Below are 17,521 nucleotides of genomic sequence, written 5' to 3' on the forward strand. Positions count from 1 at the left end.
ACATCCTATTGGAGATATTGAATAAGCAGTTAGGTGTTTGAGTCTGGAGATCAAAGGAAAGATCTGGGCTTGATATAGAAATATGGGAGTCATCAGCATTTGGGAGATGTTTAACACCATGATTTGACATCACCAATGGAGTAAGCATAGGCATGGGAGACATGTGGCCAAGGGCCCAGAGTTTAGGGAGGAAGAACTAGCAGGGATGAGAAGGAGCAGTCAGTGAGGTAGGAGGAAACACACGATATTTAATATCCTAGAAGCCAAGAAAAATCTGCTTCAAAAAAGAGAATGATCAACCATGTCAAATGTGGTTAAGTTAGATGAGGATCATCTTAGTTTGGGTTCTCTAAGGCAGAGATGGTGGACAAGGTATTTATTTGGGAGATGATCCCAGGAACAGGAATGAGAGAGTAGAGAAGTGAGATAGTGAAAGAAGAAAGCCAATAAAGGGTGTGTTATTGAGATGGTTGCTCCAGACTGTGGGGTCAGCTCCACTGAGACATCTAAGAAGGATGTAAAGTGCCAGCCACAATTTTCTGCTCAGACAATGGGAAGCTGGGACATGTGTCTGGTCCCCCTTGGTTGAGGGTTTTCTTGAGAGTGTTAACTCTTCTCTACTTCTGGGATTTGCAAGCTCTTGTGGGCGAAACCTTGAGGCTGAAAGCAGAGAGAGATGACATGGGTGCTTGTTAAGGAATGCTGTTAATGAACACGGAACCAACTGCAGCTATGCCTGAAATTAGAGGTGGGCCCAGGGAACATGACATGTACCATAGAAAGTGTCTACTTCGAAGATTGACAGTTGACTGCCAGAGTTTACAAAGTGGGTTTCCCTAGTGACCTTGAGAAAGCAATGTAATGCAGTGGTGGGGTACGCCTGGTTGGAGTTGGTTAAGGAAGAGGGGCTGGAAACAGCGTATAGACAGTACTAAAGGACAGTGCAGTCAAGAGGCTGGAGGGGAAGTGGGAGCAAGAGATTTTCTTCTTAAGATGGGAGAAATAATAGCATGTACACTGATAGGAATAACTCAGTAGAAAGGGAAAAATCTCTGATGCAGGAGAGAAAGAATTGATGGAACAGTGTCTTTGAGTAGAAGAGAGGTTGGAATCCAGTGCATAAATGGAGGATTTGACCTAAGATGGGAACACAAGCAATTCATCTCTAATAAAAGGGAAGAAAGAGTATATGGAAGGAAAGTTTGGTCCCTTCTGATTGTCTGTCTGACTGTCTGTCATTTTGAAAGGGGGAAAAAACATTCAAAATTTATTTTCCAGCAGACAGCATCGTGGATAAAACTACAGGGGTTTCTCTGTAGATCATACATTCGCAAGACATTATCATCTCAACAGTGAGAAAGCCACTGTTGTGTTCTCTGTAACAGTATCCACTTCACAGTGTAAGCATGTACTATTGTGTTCACTTACAATTCCAGAAGGAAAGGCACAGCTTGGCAAAAAAAAAAAGAAAAAAAGAAAAAAAAATTGGGGAATCCTAAAGTCAAGGTGCAATAACTAAGAGACAAAATTTGACAAACAGTCTTAGGTCCACATTTCAATCAGGGCCTTCCGCATACAGGGGAAAGACTTTTCCACCCAGAAGTTAGGATCTTTCTTTCTCCTTTCCCGTTAAGCCATTAGAGGAACAATAATTCATATGCTCAATGTTATTACATGTACAAAAGGAGATTATAAAAAAATGGAATAAAAAAATCATCTTGAACATTCAGTTCTTCCCACCAATACATCAACTCTTAAGTTTAAGACAGGGCCTGGGAATACTTCAGTGGTCTTAAAATAGGAAAGCAGAGACTATGACTACAACAAATAAAAAATAAATGAGGTAGATAAAATAAAGCTTTCACACCCAGGATTTGCCTGTTCCAACTTCCTAGCCTTCATGAAATACCCAGGAAAAAAAGTCTTCATAATTACTTGGCATAAGTCGCACCAAGGAAATTAAACAAAAAAATTAGTACGTGAACTTGTGATAGGAAACGTGTCCTTCCATAAGTTTCTTCTCAAGAATGAAAAACTAGTTTTTCAATAGAGTAGGCACTGATACAGGGATTAAGAAGAAATCACTTAGGCAGATAGTAAGGCTATGGGAGTCCTTGGTAAGGCTTTTTAATGAAAAGCAGCCCCAAATCATTTTCTTTTTTCTTTTCTTTTCTTTTCTTTCTTTTTTTTTTTTTGAGACGGAGTCTCACTCTGTTGCCCAGGCTGGAGTGCAGCTGTGCGATCTCGGCTCACTGCAAGCTCCGCCTCCTGGGTTCAGGCCATTCTCCTGCCTCAGCCTCCCGAGTAGCTGGGACTACAGGCGCCTGCCACCATGCCCGGCTAATTTTTTTTTTTTTTTGTATTTTAGTAGAGACGGGGTTTCACCGTGTTAGCCAGGATGGTCTCGATCTCCTGACCTCATGATTCGCCCGCCTCGGCCTCCCAAAGTGTTGGGATTACAGGCGTGAGCCACCGCGCCCGGCCAGCCCCAAATCATTTTCTAACAAAGAGCAGCCTGTAAAGTCGAGCTGCAGACATAGACAGCCAACCTGGGAGCTTGCACTAGTGAATGCTGGCGGGAACTAGGGACTAGACATGTTGGCTCCATTTTCCTTTAGGTTCCAGCCATGTGTACAGTAAAGAGCGACAAGATGGCGGCCAGACATGGAGAGTTCATTAGCATAATAAGATTAGGGTGGGGTGACCGGATTTGGGCGTGCTATGTAAACTTCACATTTGATTAAACCAATCTGTGAGCCCTACCTACCTAAATCAGACACCACCTCCTCAAGCTTTACCATAAAATCCGGCACATCCACAGCCAGCCCATCTTTTCCGCTCGGAAAACCCCTCTCTCTCTCAACAGAGAGAGCTGTTTCTCTTCTTCTGCCTATTAAACCTTTGCTCCTAAAAGTTTAGGACACAGACACAAACTCCTTGTGTCTGTGTCCTAAATTTTCCAATGCCAAATGGTGAACCCCTGGATATATACCCCAGACAATGTAGCCTCCTCAGCACTGGAAAACCAAATTAAGTCACCTGAGATTCCTAGCTCAAGTGCCCACAGGAAGATGAAGGCATCTGGGAAGTGTGGGGAGGACATTGGCACACTTGGGGCTCCAACCAAACTATATTATAAAAAGCAGCAACACATTGACTCCCTAAGGACTAACATAAATCCATTTGAAGGCATCTTAAGGTTCTAAGGTTGAAATAATTTTATAATTCTTTGTTTGGAAAAGTACATTCAAAAGAAAACAAAAAGATGAGGATAAGCTCGGGGACATATAAAACAAGCCCCTAAATAGATGACAGACCTTGTCCATGTACCCACATACAGTTGCCACAGAAATATACAGTACCCTTCTCCTCAATTAGGCTCAATAGTCGTCTTTTCCACTGTGGTTCAGTACGTTTTAATGGTTCCACCTTGAAATAGGTAACAATCTTTGGAAAAAGTCACTCTAGGTTGCACAAAGGTTTTATGTATACAGTTTGGTACAAGTAACAAAGCTACTTTGAAAGAACTGCTTCTTTCCAAACAACAACGACAACAAACCATTCTAGCCTGTATTTGTTTGGGTGTGATTTATTTTTAGTTTTCATTTTTTGCAAAGCAGCACAGAAGCAATTATAGGAGTAGTAATAACCTTTGTAAACATCATTTGCATATCAGTAAGAACTGATTGTCTTTCATTCCTTTTTAGTGAAAGAGGAAGCAAGATGATCAACTCAGAGTGAATAAGGTTGGGGAGGTGCTGGCAGTTTGAGATTTGTCATCTAGGACTGCAGTGCACAAAGTGGCCAGTTGGGGAGCCCTTGGTTACTGACTTGCCAGGAGATGAGTACAGAAAGTGAGAGTAAGCTTTTAGAAACTGTTATAGCACTTGACATTGCTATAACATTTTTATTGTATTTTTAAAAAGTATTGGTCTATAATGGATTGGAAATAAAAACATCTAGTCCTCACAGCAGATAGTTTAAGAGGCACTGGGCCAAGAGAATGGGAGAAAATGGAGTAGGGAAAAGTAGAAAGATTGCTGCACTACATTGAGGATCCACCTGAGGCTTGTGGCCATGAATTTCATGTGAGGCCATTCGATTCAAGAGTGTTTTTCTCCAGCCTTGTTTAGCTATGTTGATACAGGCAGTGTTGGATTTTACCAGGGTGTGGTTTTGCTAAGTGGGCCTAATGCAGTGGGAAGATGCAAGTGTTTAGGAAGTATTCAAGTGAGGTGTACGGAGACTGACCATGGCATTTTAAGCTGGGGGAAGAAGAAAGCAATCGGAGGAGGGTGAGAGGCAGTGACGAAAGTGGTAGGATGGATGGAATCTAGGACCAGGAAGAATCAAGTTGGCTGGAGTTGGAATGTAGGACCAGCAAGGAGTGAACTAGAAGTATGGAAGGTGGTGATCAGAGAGTGGGATTCCTGATAATGAGATTCATCACAATACTGCTCACCAACTGGGAGGGAATCTGAATTAATTATTTTGTATATATCCAGTGGACTATTTTGTAGCCATTAGAGCTCATGTTGTCATTCTGTTTCTTTATGGGCACAGAAATGTTCAGGATATCTTAAGTGAAAAAAGCTTACCAATTTGCAAAATTAAGTGGCAAAATTTACTAATTTTTTTTGGTAAAAATATAAACATTTTAATGCACAGAAGTCTTAACTGTGGTAGTATCTGGATGGTTGAATCACAGATGCCTTTTACTTTCTTTCGGATAATCTCCTTTTTGTTTTCGAGACAGGGTCTCCCTCTGTTGCCCAGGCTGGAGTGCAGTGCAAACATGACTCACTACAGCCTTGATCTCTTGGGCTCAGGCTCTTGCTTCAGCCCCCCATGTAGCTGGGACCACAGGCATGTGCCATCATGCCTGGCTTATTTTTATATTTTTTGTAGAAACGGGGTTTTGGCATGTTGCCCAGGCTGGTCTCGAATTCCTGGGCTCAAGCAATCTGCCCACATTGGCCTCCCAACGTGCTGGGATTACAGGTATGGGCCACCATGCCCAGCCTGTTTGATAGAATTCTTACATAGGCATATTTTAGAGATACTGGGGATTCAGTTCCAGCCTATTGCAATAAAGCAAGTATCTCAATAAAGTGAGTCACACAAATGTTTTGGTTTCCTAGTGCATATAAAAGTTACGTTTACACCATGCTATAGTTTATTAAGTATACAATAGCATCATATCCAAAAAAATACCTACCTTAATTAAATATACTTTATTGCTAAAAAAAATACTGGCACAGAGTCACAAAGTGAGCACATACTTTGGAAAAATAGTGCTGACAGACTTGCTTGATGTAGGGTTGCTACAAACTTTCAATTTGTAAAAAAAAACATACACAATATCTGCAAATCACAATAAAATGAAGCGCAATAAAGTGAGCTATGTGTGCTTTATTATATTCTTATAGCTTTATGAAAGTATAATTTGCATGCAAAAATTCACCAGTTTTAAGTGTACCATCCTATAACTTTTGACAAATGTATAGTTTTGAAACTACCACCACATTCATCTTGTAGAACATTTCTCTCATGCCAAAAATTTCCCTTGTCCCCCATTGCAGTCAGTCTCCTCTCCCACCTCCCAGACCCTGGAAACCAGTGATCTGCTTTCCATCATGATAGTTTTGTCTTCTCTAAAATTTTATATAGATGGGATCATATCATATGTCATCTTTTGTGTCTGGCTTCTTTCACTTAACATAATGCTTTGGAGATTCATCATTGTTCTTGTGTGCATCAATGTTTATTCCCTTTTAAAAAGTAGACATATTTTAGAGTAGTTTTAGGTTCACACTAAAATTGAAGGAGAGGTGCAGGGATTTCCCACCTATGCCCTGCCCCTACACATGCACAGCCTTCTTCACTATCAGCATCTCCCACTAGACTGATACATTTGTTAACACTGAGGAACCTACCCTGGCATGTCATCATCATCCAGAGTCCAGAGTTCACATTAAGGTTCACTCTTGGTGCTGTACATTCTCTGAGTTTGGACAAATGTATAGTGACATGCATTCATCATTATAGTATCATACAGAGTAGTTTCACTGCCCTAAACATCTTCTGTGCTCTGTCCATTCATCCTTCTACCCTTTCTAACCCCTGGCAATTACTGATATTTTTACTGTCTCCACAGTTTTTGTCTTTTCCATAATGTCATACATATGGTTGGAATCATACAGGATATAACCTTTTCAGATTGACTTCTTTCACTTTGTAATATGCATTTAAATTTCCTCCATGGCTTGTCATGGGTTGATAGCTTATTTCTTTTTAGCACCGAATAATGTTCTGTTGTCTAGATTCACCACAGTTTGTCTATCCATTTACCTATTGAGGGACATCTTGGTTGCTTCCAAGTTTTGGCAATTATGAATAAAGCTGCTATAAACATTCATGTGCAGTTTTTTGTGTGGACATATATTTTCACGTCCTTTGGGTAAATACTAAGGAGAATGACTGCTGGATCATATGGTAAAAGTGTGTTTAGTTTGGTAAGAAACTTCCAAACTGTCTTCCAAAGTGGTTGTACCATTTTGCATTCCCACCAGCAATGAATGAGAGTTCCTATTGTTCCACAACCTCTCCAGCATTTGGTGTTGCCAGTGTTCTGGATTTTGGCTGTTCTTATACATGGTATCTCATTGTTTTAATTTACCTTTCCCTGACAACATATAATCTTGAACATCTTTTTACATGTTTATTTGCCATCTGCGCATCTTCTTTGGTGAGGTGTTTGTAAAGCTCTTTGGCCCATTTTTCAATCAGGTTGTTTGTGTTCTTACTGTTGAATTTTAAGAGTTCTTTGTATATTTTGGATAACAGTTCTTTATCAGATAGTGTTTTGCAAATATTTTATTCCAGTCTGTGGCATATGTTCTCATTCACTTGACTTTCTCTTTCACAGAGCAGAAATATTTAATTTTAATAAAGTCCAACTTATCAATTCTTTCTTTTGTGGATTGTGCCTTTGGTGCCGCATCTAAAAAATCCAATTCTTTCTTTTGTGGATTGTGCCTTTGGTGCCGCATCTAAAAAATCATCACCAAATCCAGATCATCTAGATTTTCTCCTATGTTATCTTCTAGGGGTTTTGTAGTTTAGTGTTTTACATTTAAGGCTGTGATCCATTTTGAGTTAATTTTTGTGAAGGGTGAAATGTCTGTCTAGATTCATTTTTTTTTTGCATATCAATGCCCAGTTGTTCCAGCACCAGTTGCTGAAAAGATTATCTTTGCTCCATTGTGTTGCCTTTGCTCCTTTGTCAAAAATCAGTTGACTGTATGTATGTGGGTCTAATTCTTGGCCCTCTGTTTTATTCTATTGATCAATTTCTTCTTTCACCAATGCTACATTGTCTGTAGTTTTATAGCACGTCTTGAAGTTGGGTAGTATCAGTCCTCCAACTTTGTTCTTCTTCAATACTGCATGGACTATTCTGGTAATTTGTTCTGTTATATGTGGAGGAATATACTTTTGCATGAATAGACCACAATTTGTTTATCCATTCACCAATTGGTAGACTTGGGGTTGTTTCAAATTTTCGACTATTATGAATAAAACTATTACGACCCAGGAGGAGGTACCCTCCTTACAGGCTGACGTTGTCCAACGTGAGGAGGAATTGAATTCCCTGAAGCAGAAGCTGGCAGCGGCCCTTTTGGCGGAGCAGGAACCGCAGCCAGAACGACTGGTTTCGGTGTTGCAGCGGCCGCGGAAGGCCACTCTGTTCCAAGATGAGATTGTGCGCTATAGCCGGCAGTTAGTGCTGCCCGAGCTGGGCGTGCACAGACACGTGCTAGTCGTGGGCTGCGGTGGGCTCCGCTGTCCACTGGCGCAGTACTTGGCGGCGGCCGGCGTGGGCCGCCTTGGCCTTGTGGATTATGACGTGGTAGAGATGAGCAACCTGGCCCACCAAGTGCTGCATGGCGAGGCACTGGCTGGACAGGCCAAGGCCGCTTCGGCCGCCGCCTCGCTGCGCGGCCTCAATTTGGCGGTGGAATGAGTGCGGTACACTCAGGCCCTTTTATGCCGGTCACTACCCTAGACCCGCTCCGCCGATATGATGTGGTGGCGACTGCTCGGACAACGTGTCCACTCGCTACCTGGTTAATGACGCATGTGGCTGGCCGGTTGGGCCCTAGTGTCTGCCAGTGCCTTGCGCCTGGAGGGCTAAATCACAGTCTACCATTATGACGGTGGGCCTTGCTATCGCTGCATATTCTCCCAGCCACTCCCAGCGGAGACAGTGACCAACTGCACGGACGGCGGGATGCTCCGTGTCTTAACCGGGGTCCTGGGCTGCCTGCAGGCCTTGAAAATGCTGAAAATTGCTGCGAGTCTGGGCCCCTCTTACAGTGGCAGCCTGTTGCTCTTTGATGCCCTGAGAGGGCATTTCCGCTGTATTCGGCTGCGGAGCTGCAGGCTCGACTGTGCAGCTTGCGGGCAATGGCCCACTGTGACTCATCTGCTGGACTGTGAAGCCTTCTGTGGCTCCTCAGCCACCGATAAGTGCCGCTCCCTGCAGTTACTGAGCCCAGAGGATCGTGTTTCTGTCACTGACTATAAGTGACTTCTGGGTTCTGGGGCACCCCATCTGTTGCTGGACATCAGGCCTAAGATGGAGGTGAGCATCTGTCTTTTGCCTCATGCCCTACACATCCCTCTGAAATATTTGGAACGCAGGGATGCGGAGAGCCTGAAGCTCTTAGGAGAAGCAGTCCGGGAAGGGAAGCAGGGCACACAAGAAGGGGCTGCTCTCCTCATTTATGTGATTTACAAACTGGGAAATGAATCACAGAAAGCCGTGAAGATCCTCCAGGCCTCATCAGCAGCTCAAGAGTTAGATTATTTAACAGTTTGGAATATTGTGGGGGACCTCATGGCCTGGGCTGCCCAAAACGGTGGAACATTTCCACAGTACTAAGGTGACTGGTATAGTCTGATGGGAAAGATGTGGATTGCCGTAATACCGCAAAGATATATTTATTTGCATTTTTCAGTAATATACATAGGAGCTGGAGATTCTACAGTATCTGTGAATACATGGACTCCTTTTTTATAAAGAGTTTTAAAAATTGTTATATATTGGGTGACTTATTAATGGATTATACTGTTTCTGGGAATCATCATTTTTTTTCAGCACATGGAGGGTGTCTTGAACATGTGAGATGTAATGTGACAGGATTTTGTATTTAAGCTGCAGATCATTTACCTGTCCTTATTTTCCACCTCCCCCAGTCAAAATGCTTTCTAAATCATTTTATATCTGGAATTAAGGTGCAGTAAACGTAGTCTTATGAAATTGATCACAGATTATATACTTAGGATCAGTTTACTGTTTACTTAAGAAATTATTGGATCTTATTAATACTTCAGATGATAGAATACATCCTACAGAAATATATGTTTAAAATGTAAATTGTTTTAATTATTCAGAAAGTGGGTCATTCTATTTGGCATTTTGAATTAGTATCAAAATGAGATCTTTAAAGTTTACCAAAATAAAGGAAACCACCTTTGTAGTCTGAAAAAAAAAAAAACTATTATGAATACTCGTGTATAAGTATTTGTGTGGATACATGCTTTAATTTTTCTTGGGTAAATACCTAGGAGTTGACTTGCTGGGGCTGGGTTACATGGTAGATGGGTACACATTTAGCTCTACAGAAAATTGCCAAAAAAGGAAGAGGAGGGTGGGGGAGAAAGGAAAAAATAATTGCCAAAATGTTTTCCATAGTGGCTGTACCATTTTGTATTCTCCCTAGCAATGTATGACATTTCCAGTTGCTTTACATCTTCTATTATACTTGATATCGTCAATTTATTTTTATTTTTGTCATTCTCATGGTTATAAGAAGGTATCTCATGTTGGTTTTAATTTGCATTTTTCCAATGACTAATGATGTTGACCATCTTCTCATATGCTTATTTGCCATCTATACCTCTTCTTTGGTAATATATGTGTTCAAATCTTTTGTTCATTTAAAAATTATGTTTGTCTTATTATTGCATTATGAGGGTTCTTTAGTGTGCATACAAGTTCTTTGCCAGATATATATTTTGCAAATATTCTCCTGTAGTCTGTGGCTTGCCTTTTAGTTTTTCTAACAGCATGCTTTAAAGAGTAAAAATTTTAAATTTTGATAAAATCCAATTATTTTTTCTTTTATATTTAGTGCCTTCTGTGTTCTACAGAAGAAATCTTTCCCTAATCCAAAGTCAAAAGAATTTTCTCCAATGTTTTTTCCTAGAAGTTTTATAGTTTTAGATGTTACATTTAGATCTGTGATGCATTTTATATTTTTGCTTATGTTGTGAGCTAAGGGTCTAGGTTCATTTTTTTTTCATATGCACATGTAATTATTTTAACAGCACTTGTTGAGATTATCCTTTCCCGGTTGCATTATCTAGGCATTTTTCCTGAAAAGTATTTATATATGTTTGAGATTATTTCTGGAGTCTCTCTTCTCTTTCATTGTTCTATATGTCTATCTTTATGCTAATATCATACTGCTTTGATTACTGTAGCTTTATATATAATAAGTGTTGAAATCAGGTAGTGTAAATCTTTTTCTTTTTCATTTTTTCAATCCTGTTTTGGGTAATCTAGGTCATTTTATTTCCATGTAAATTTTAGAATTAACTCATCATTTTCTGTGAATAAATTCTTCCTGGATTTTCTTGTTTGTACGTTAAAATTTGTTGAGAAAAAGAAATAAATGGCATATAGGTTGAAAAGGAGGAAGTAAAACCCTTTATTTGCTGATTTAACCTCACAGTGACTCATTTTCTCATGCGGTTTGTGAGAATTTTGCTAGTTTGTCTTCAGTGAATTTCCCCTATACCCAACGACTAGAAGACCCATACGGTCTGAACTATGAATTGGAATCTACATAAAAGCTACTAGAATTAATAAATGAGTCTAACAAGATGCAAGGGAAAATATACAAAAATTGTTTTTCTATATACTAGCAATTAACTTAAAACAATATTATTTACAATGAAAATACATTACTATTTACAATAAAAAACAATACTATTTACATCAGCATAAGAAATATGACAGACTTAGGAAGTGATTTAACAAGTTTGTACCGTTGAATAGGATGACCTTGCTCCCAGTCTTGGGGGAAAGCATTTAGTCTTTTACCATTAAGTCTGCTGTTGCTTGTAGATTTTTCAAAGATGCTCTTTATGAAGTTGAGGCAGTTTCCTTCTATTCCTAGTTTGCTGAAAGTTTTGATCAAAAATAGATGTTGAATTTTGCCAAGTGCTTTTTCTGCATCTGTAGAGAAGATCATATGGTTTTCTTTAACTAGTCTGTTAATATGTTGAATTACATTGAGTTTTGAATGTTGAATCAGTCTTGTATTATTGGGATAAACTCCACTTGTTCTTACGTATTACCTCTTTTAGGTTGGGTTTCTTTGGATAACATTTTAAGAGTTTTGTGTGTCTCTATTCTTGTTCATGAAAAATATTGGTCTAAATTTTCTTTCCCTAAAGTAGAGAGTAGAATAATAGTTGCCAGAGTCTGGGAAGGGTAGTGGTGAGGGGGCCATAAAGTGGAGATAGTTAATGGGTACAAAAATACAGTTAGAATGAATAACATCTAGTATTGAGTAGGACAATAGGGTGATAGTAGTTAACATAATTTATTGTATATTTTAAAATAACCAACAGAGTGGAATTGGAATGTTACTAACACAAAGAAATGATAAAGGCTGATTTGATAATTAAAAATTGTATGCCTGTATCAAAACATCACATGAACCCCATAAATATGTAAAACTATAATGTACACATAATTAAAAATAAAAATTAAAACGACTTTTCCTTATAGTTTTTCCTTAGCTTTGATATCAAGATAATTTTGGCCTCATAGAATGAATTGGGAGGTATTTCCTAATCTTCCATTTTTTTGAAGTGTTTGTGAAAAGCTGATATTATTTTGTTTTAAAATGTTTACTAGAATTTCCTAGTGAAGTTTTCTAGTCCTGGAGGCTCTTTTTTTTTTTAAGCTATACATTCAATTTCTTTAATAGATATTAGGCTATTTTTGTGTTTTGTTTCTTTTTGAGTAGACCTTGGTGTAGTATGTGTGTTTCAAGAAACTTGTCCATTTCATTAATGTTTTCAAGTTTATTGGCATAATGTTGTTCATAATATTCGCATTAGCCTTTTAATGTCTATAGGATTTAAGGAGATGTTCTTTCTCTCTTTTCTGAGAATGGTGTCTTGTCTCTTTTTTTAATCTTAATCAGTGTGATTAGAGGTTTATCAATTTTATTGTTTTTTCCAAAGAAATAACATTTGGTTTAGATTTTTTTTGTTATTTAAAAAAATTTTATTTCATTGATTTTTGCTTTCATCTGCTTATTATTTCCTTTCATCTGCTTACTTTGTTATATTTTGCTCTTATTTGTCAGATTTCTTAAAATGGAAGCATTGATTTTAAATATTTGTATTTTTATAATATAAGCACTACTTTTGCTGCATTGCATACATTTTGGTATATTTTGTCTTCATTTTTATTCATTTCAAAAATTTTTTAAATTTCCCTTTTGACTTCTTTTAATCATGGGATATTTATAAGTATGTTCTTTAGTTTCCAAATATTTGGGGGAACTGTCTAGAAACCTTTTTATTATTGATTTCTTATTTAACTCTCTTTCAATAACATTTGTATGAGATGATTCCTTTTAAGTGTGTTAAGACTTGTTTTGTTGCCCAGATTATGGTCTGGGTAAATGTCCCATGTTCACTTTATAAGAATATTTTGTTTTTGTTGGTTGTTCTATAAATGCTGATTAATTTTATTGATAGTGTTTTTCTAGTGTTTTATATCCTTACTGAATTTCTGTCTACCTTTTCTATCAATTATTGAGGTTCTGGTATTAAAATATCCAACAATGCTTATGAATTAGTCTGTACATTTATCCTTCTAATTCCATTAGCATTTGCTTCATGCATTTTGAAGTTTTTTATTATCTGAATAAACATTCAAGATTTCTATGTACTCCTGATGACTTGATCCCTTTATCATTATGAAATGATCCTTTTCTTTGGTAATATTTTATTGTGAAATTTAACCTTAGTATAGCCACTCAGCTTTATTTTGGTTAGTTTTAGTGTGGTTTATCTTTTTTCTATCTTTTTTACTTGTAATAATTCTGTCTTTTTACTTAAAGTGTATTTCTTGTAGATAGCATACATAGTTGAGTATTGTCCTTTTATCCAATTTTATAGTCTGTTTTTTAGTTGGTGAGTTTAGACATTTCCATTTAAGGTTGGATTTAAACCTACCATTTTATTATTTGTTTTCTATTTGTCTTACCTGTCTTTATTCTTTTTGCTTTGTTTCTACCTTCTTTTGGATTAAATGAAAATTTATTAATATTATATTTTAGGTTTTTTTTGGCTTATTAGCTCTATCTTTTTTGTTGTTTAATGGTTGCTCTAGAGTTTACAGTATAACTTTTAAATTTATTAACATCTACTTTCAAATAATATTACAGTGATTTCCACATATTTTAAGAAACTTAAAATTGTATAGTTCTAGTTCTCTTGGTCTTTGTGTTGTTGTCATACATTTTACTGCCACATATGTTATACACCCAACTGCTATGGACTGAATGTTTGTATCCCTCCACAACTCACCTATTGAAGCCTAATGCCCAATGTGATGGCATTTGTAGGTGAAAGCTTTGGGAGATAGTTAGGTCAAGAGAATGGATCCCTCATGAATGGGATTAGGGTCCTTATAATAAGAGACATGAGAGAGTTTTCTTTCTCTTTTTTTGTTCTCTGCCATGTGAGGTTATGAAGAGAAGATGGCTATCTGCAAACCTGGGAGCAGGCTCTAACCAGACACTACATCTTCCAGTGCCTTGAACTTGGACTTCCCTCCCCACAGAACTGTGAGAAATAAATATTTGTTGTTGAAACCACCCAATCTGCTAATTTGTTATAGAAGCCCAAATTGACCAAGACATGCAACAATATGTTATTATCTTTGCTTTAGAAGTTATCTTCTAAGTATATTAAAAATAAGAAAAAATTTATATCTACTCACTCTTTTACCATTTCTGATGCTCTTCATCCCTTTGTGTAGATACAAATTTCCATCTGGTATTATTTGCCTTTTACTGAAGGACTTCCTTTACTATGTGCAGTGATGCTCATGATACATTCTTTTAGATTTTGCATGTCTGAAAAAGTATTTACTTTCATTTTTGAAGGATATTTTTGCTAGATATAGAATTCTAGTTTGCCAGCCATTTTGTTCATTGCTTTAAATACATTGTTCCACTGTCTTCTGACTTGCATTGTTTCTGATGAGAAATATATTGTCATTCTCATTGCTGTTCCTTTGTATGTAATGTGATATCTTTTTTTTTTCTTGCCTGCTTTTCAGTTTTTGTCACTGTTTTTTTAGATACCTGATGATGATGTACTTTAGTTTGGTGTTCTTATTGTTTCTGCTTGGGGTTTACCAAACTCCTTGGATATGTAGGTTTATAATTTTCTTCATATTGGTAAAATTTTTTGGCCAATTGTTTCTTCAAATATTTTTGCTACACTTCTTTTCTCTGAGACTCCAGTTATATGTATGGTAGGCCACATGAGGTTATCTTCTTTTGAATTTCTTTTCTTAAAAGTCTTTTTACTCTGTGTGTTTTATTTTGTCTAGGTTTTATTGCAATGTCTTCATGTCCCTAAATCTTCTACAATAACTAATCTTCTGTTAATCTCATCAGTGTATTTTTCATCTCAGTTATTGTATTATTCATCTCCATAAATTTGTTATGTCTCTTTTTATCTTCCATTTCTGTTCTCAATATGCCTTTGTGGAGTACATTTATAATAGCCGTTTTAACTACCTTGCCTAATAATTCTATAATCTCTGTCATTACTGGGTCTGTTTCTAGTTATTGAATCCCTCCCACTCCCACTCCCCATTTTTCTTTTTTGCCTGCCTGGTAATTTTTGGTTGGATGTTAGATATTGTGAATTTTATATTGTTGGATGGTGGTTCATTTTATTTCTTTAAGTATTTTTGGCTATGTTCTGGAAGGCAGTTAAGCCAGCTTGACTTCATCTAGTTTTGTTGAAACTTGCATTTAAACCTTTTTAGATGGGTATAAATCATCCCATAATCTACTGCTAATTTGGCCCTACTAATGAGGCAATCAACCTTTAAGTATTCCACTTTATACTCCATATATTAGTATTTTTTGCCCACTGGCTAGTGACAACATAAATTATTCCCAGCTTTTTATGAGCTCTAGGGATTTTTTGATTGTACCTTTCTGGTGGTTCTTTTCCTGGTCTTGTTAGTTTCTTAACACACGTGTGCTGATCTGTACTCAAAGACTCAAAGGAAATCCTGTCTGTGAATGTCTCTTCTGCAGTGCTTTACCCCACAAATTCTAGTCACTGTGGCTTCCCCAAACTCCACCCTGCTTCTATTCAACTCAGCAAGACTCTGTTCTGGGTCTGTTTGGGCTCCCCTTCCCTGTCCCGTGACCTGCTCTCCAGGCAGTGAGCTGGAGCACCCACAGGGTTCACTTCATTCATTTGTTCTTTCTCTCAGGGATCACCATTTAGTGTTGCCTGCTTTCCTACATCTTTAAAAACCATTATTTTATATATTTTGTCCAGTGTTGTGGTTGTTTAAGGCAGAAAGATAAATTTAATCCCTATTACTATATTATGATCAGAGCTGGATTCCTTAACTAACTTTTCCACATGAAATTACAATAATTATAAAAACAATACTGCATTATAGACAATATATTAAATGATATAAAATGCCATTCTATAAAGTGTTGTCATAGCACATTTTCTTTCAGTAGTTTTTGTCGTCTATGAAGTTTTTAGGCAATATTGTTGGTAAAATGAGACTCTGGAGTTGCTTGACCCTACAATTTATTATCACTGTTCAATTTTTAATTCTTTTTTATTTTGGGAATATTATCTTCTTTAAGACTCATTTTCTTACCAGTAAAATGTGTGGGTAATTGTACCTTCCTTGCAATATTGTAGCAGGGATTGAAAATAAAATATGAAGTATTCAATAAATAGTAGTTATCAATAGTTTCAATTACACTATGTATGCAGCTTCATACCTTGATTTATACCTTGATTATAATGTTTATAAAACAATTATAAACATTTGCTATATTGTCTTATAGCATTGATTGATGCATAATGAATGGCCCAATGCATACTCATAAACTCTTCCCTTATTTTTGTTTATTTCTTTGTAAATACATATTTTTAATTGATATATAATAGAAGTACCTATTTTTAGAGTACATATATAATGTTTTGATACTTTCATATAATGTGTAAAGATCAAGTCAGGGTAATTGGGATATCAATCCTCTTAAATATTTATCTTTTTTTTATGCTAGGTCTTCCCTTATTTTTGGATATCTGGTTTATTTATAATTTTCGCCCTTAATATACCATCATACCTGGGGCTGTCTTATCTAAATTTAAAAGTTCTTAATCAGCCAATTTGAAGATAAGTCTTGATTTGAAACATCTTTGAGATCTTCCTGCATTAGCTCACATGAATTTAACTGGATCTCAGCAGCTTCAACTCTTCATTGTGCTTTTCCTGCCCCTTCCTGTTTCTTCTCAAGAGAAGACAATTTCTTGCTCATTATTTTCTGTGGTAACTGAGAAGAGGAACTGAGTAGAAAGGTGTTGGGCTGCTAAAACCCAGGGCACATCCCATATAGAATTCTTTCTACTCTGTTTTGTGCTTTGGGGAATACAGACGTTGGTTCAGCTGCCCTCATCACAGCTCATGGCTTCTCTTGTTTTATTCTCTTTCAGGGCAGGGAGTTAGCTCTTGTCTGTTTGGATGCCTAATTCAATCTCTATTGACTATGTTTAGTTTTGCATAAATTATTTACACATTGGTAAAAATAATTCATTAATCTTTTCTGGTAAACAGTTACAGTGACAATAATTTGATTTTGAGTAGAATACAGATGAGACTCATATTAAAACATTGTATTCATAGATAGGATGTATCCAAAAGCAATTTCATTAGCCTTATCTGTTTGGTTTTTTCATGAAAGGCAATCATTTGTTAAAGAGGGTTCAATGTTTTACTGAGAATGGGCCAACTAAAATATTGATTATAGATAGATCCTTCCTGGGAAAAGAGGACCCATGAGTTATAAAAACCTGTGAAATTTAAGTATATGATCTCAAATAGTCCCTAATGTTTGCTATTGCAAGCTTGGAGAGTCCTTGGTTGAAAAAGCATAAATTCTTTCCCCGAAAGAGTTATAGGCTTTTCCCATTATCTGAAGAGAAACCACCATGTCACAGCCAATCAGGAATGAAATGGGGTGAGAGGATGGATAGGCATTTTTTCCTGGTTCATCTCAGGCCTCTTTCTGTCATGCTGGGTTTGCCTCGCTTCTCCTTAACAAACCGTCTTTCCTTTTTCTCCTACTGTCTTTCCACCAGAGCC

The 17,521-nt window shown here is 37.3% G+C and overlaps 1 protein-coding gene and 1 pseudogene across 3 annotated transcripts in view; both read left to right on the plus strand.

Annotated features, from left to right (window-relative positions):
- The window catches only part of SYT16 (synaptotagmin 16), a 300,681-nt gene that overhangs the window by 44,473 nt on the left and 238,687 nt on the right, over positions 1–17,521 (plus strand). The window lies entirely within an intron of this gene.
- LOC100980743 (adenylyltransferase and sulfurtransferase MOCS3-like) lies at positions 7,574–8,947 on the plus strand (annotated as a pseudogene).

The sequence above is a fragment of the Pan paniscus genome, chromosome 15, assembly GCF_029289425.2.
Source record: "Pan paniscus chromosome 15, NHGRI_mPanPan1-v2.0_pri, whole genome shotgun sequence".
Lineage (NCBI taxonomy): Eukaryota > Metazoa > Chordata > Mammalia > Primates > Hominidae > Pan > Pan paniscus.